We start from the raw sequence: 3,624 nt of genomic DNA on the forward strand, positions 1-3,624 counted from the left end.
GAGAGAGACAGGTCTATAGTTGTCTATGAGGGAAGTGTTAAGTGTAGGTTTTTTGAGCAGTGGGGTTACCCGGCCTGCTTAAATGTAGTGGGGAAAGTGCCTGTGAGAAGAGATGTGTTGATGATGTGTGTGAGCGCTGGTAGGATTGTAGGGGAGATTGCTTGGAGAAGGTGTGAGGGGATGGGGTCTAAAGGACATGTCGTCGGATGGCTGGAGAGGAGAAGTTTGGTTACTTCTGCCTCAGAATGGGGATGGAAGGAGAAGAGGGGAGTTCCAGTCGTGGGTGTGGTCAGTTTTAGTTCCTGTATATGTAGAGCTGGGAACTTATTACTGATAGATGTAGTTTTGTCTGTAAAAAATGTGGCAAAATCATCAGCTGTTATAGAAGTGGTGGGAGGTGGTGGAGGGGGACAGAGCAGTGAATTAAAAGTTTTGAAAAGGTTGCGTGTGTCCGGAGCATTGTTGATCTTGTTGTGGAAGTATGAAGATTTGACATTATGGACTTGGGTAGAGAAGGATGAAAGCAGAGACTGATACATACTCAAGTCAGATGGATCTTTAGATTTGTGCCATTTTCTCTCAGCTGCCCTAAGTTTGGACCGATGCTCACGAAGAACATCGGATAGCCAATGTAATTGTTAAACTGGGTAAACATACTCTTTTTATTGCCTGTTACTGCATTGTCATTGTATTTTATATTTTAGCACTATACTTTCCTTATCAAAAATCCTTTTGCACTATATTCACTGTCTTCCTGTCACGATGTAGGCAGGAACACACGAACAACGACGTAGTAAAAGACGAATATTTAATAAATCCAACGGAATACAAGCAGACACAGGAACAGCAGGGTAAGACATCCATATAACATCAAAGACTGACAAGAGTACAGGGGAAAACACACACCTTAAATAGACAGACTAATTACACAGACAGGTGCAGACAATGACAGAGAAACCAAAAACACTCAGAACAGCGGGGGAAAACGGGAAAAACCAACAAGAAAGTTCGGGGGTGTGACATTACCTCCCCCTCCCAGAAGGCACGTCCTCGTGCCGACAAACAAACAAAAGGAAACAGTACAAAGTCTTTGGAGGGGGCTTAGGTGGAGGACGGACTCCCGGGAGGAGGACACAAGATGGAGTCCAGGGTGGTGACGGAGGAAGGAGCCAAGGAGGTGACAGGAAGGGGCTGGAGCAGGAGGAGCCAGGTGGGACCCAGAACGCAGCCAAGATGTATTCCCACGGTGGAGCCGATGGAGGGAGGAGCCATGGTGGAGGAAGGGCTGACGACTCCAAGGGGCCAACCGACGGAGGCGGAGCAGGTGGTGGGAGAGCCCGAGGCGGAGACGGGGTGGAGCCGCAGGGTCGGAGGGCCGAGGCGGAGTCCAGGACTCTGAGGCTGGAGGCGATGGTGAGGGATCCTCCAGCCATGACACCGATGGAGACTGGCAGACCCGCGGCGAACCCACCGCACAGATGGTGGGCTGAGGGTGAGCAAGGGGACAGACAGCAGACAACGGGGATTCAGGTAGGCTGGGCAGAACCAGCAGAGATTCAGGACTAGGCAGAAGAGGGAGGGTGGGTGGGAAATCCAGGCAGATAGGTATTTCCATGACACAGTCAATAACATCCCCATAATCTTGTTCCAGCTCACCCTCAGTGATAGTGCAGTGGGCGGGGCTCTCTACCGCCCTCTCTTGCTCCACGAAGCATTCCACCGCCGCAGATGTAATGGCCGGCTCACGCACCTGATCAGCAGTTCTGCCCCCGTCGGCACTCCATACTGCTGTCGCTCCGGGCTTGGGCTTCCCGTCTCTGATGGGCTCATAATCCGTGGGTCGAGGTGGCTGGCTGGGCTCTGGGTCTGGAGTGGCACTGGCGAGATTTTCCTTGGAACAGGCGGGGAACTCGGGTCTGTTTCTCGCCAGTGTCCACTCCACAAACGCGGCAAAATCCGCTCGAGGGCCGTCCTCGGACGACGGCGCTCTGCATGACGCGTTGAGGCTAGCGTCATAGAACGCACAGAGCGCGTGGTCCAGGTAGCTGGTGGTATGAGCTACGAGCTGGAACATGATGGTAAATCCCTCGAGCGGTAAATCCCCCTGCTTCAGCCGGAGGAGGATTAATTCTGGTCGGAGGAAGGAATCCATGGGGGAAACACAACGGAAACAAAAAGACTGGGAAAAACAAACGGGAAACAAAAACGGAGGTGAACACGCAAAAAAAATAACGGTTTAGGTCGGTCTTTCTGTCACGATGTAGGCAGGAACACACGAACAACGACGTAGTAAAAGACGAATATTTAATAAATCCAACGGAATACAAGCAGACACAGGAACAGCAGGGTAAGACATCCATATAACATCAAAGACCGACAAGAGTACAGGGGAAAACACACACCTTAAATAGACAGACTAATTACACAGACAGGTGCAGACAATGACGGAGAAACCAAAAACACTCAGAACAGCGGGGGAAAACGGGAAAAACCAACAAGAAAGTTCGGGGGTGTGACACTTCCACTGTGTTGCTGCAGGGTTAATTTTTACTTGTCCCCCACCCCACCCCACACACACACCAGTTAAACATATATTTTCCTAACACATGAAGTCATTCCAAAAAAGTTTGATTCTCTCTGTTTATTGCCTGTTATTGCATCAGATCAGTGCATTTTCATTGCATTTTAGGACTATACCTATAAAAGCCTTTTGCACTATTTACATTGTGTTCCACTGTGTTCTTGCAGTTAATTTTTACTTGCTCAACCCTTTCCCATCGTTCTCTCTCTCTCACACACACACACACACACACACACACACACACACACACACACACACACACACACGATTTAGCTATTAGCCTACATTTGTGTTGCGGTTATGAGGGGGTCCTTGGAATTTTTTCTGCCCTATGAGGGGTCCCTATCTCCAGGTAGTTTGAGAACCCCTGATCTAGAGAGTGTCTTTGATCGAGATTAGGCAAAAAACTAGCTCTAGGTTTTTAACATAATAATTCATGAACGATTTGATTGACAGCCATGGTTCTTGAGGCAAAGTTGTAAGTTGTGGGGTAAGAAAAATTATCTTGTTTTCTGTTTGAAATAAGATTATTTTGCTTACCGCATTGGCAGATTATTTAGCTTGTTCTAAGCAAAAACTCACTTAATTTGGACGTTTTTTTTCTGAAAGCAAGACAGCAATTTTCACTCAACTAGAAAATCCTACTTGATTTAAGAATGTTTAGGTTTGTTAGGTTTGGCGAAGAAGTATGTCCCAAAGCTTGCCTACTATTCTTCTACATACTTAAAAGTATGTACTTTTTCATCACACATATTATATATATAGTACATACTTTTAGGACATTCACAGTAATGTTTTGAAGATTTCTCTGCCGTTTGTGTGCACTGTTGATACATGTAATACATTACTATTCAAAATATAATAAAACAATACATTTTTCAAAATTTATTTATGAAGAAAATAGATTTATTCATTTAAATATATATACAAAAAAAAAAAAAAAAAAAAAAATCACACACACAAAAACTGCAAAGACGCTGATCTTCCACGCGATGGCGTCTGATATTAACCAGGATGACGCACACAACAGTCATGTGACTCAG

The sequence above is a fragment of the Garra rufa genome, chromosome 23 (genome assembly GCF_049309525.1).
Source record: "Garra rufa chromosome 23, GarRuf1.0, whole genome shotgun sequence".
Taxonomy (NCBI): Eukaryota; Metazoa; Chordata; class Actinopteri; order Cypriniformes; family Cyprinidae; genus Garra; species Garra rufa.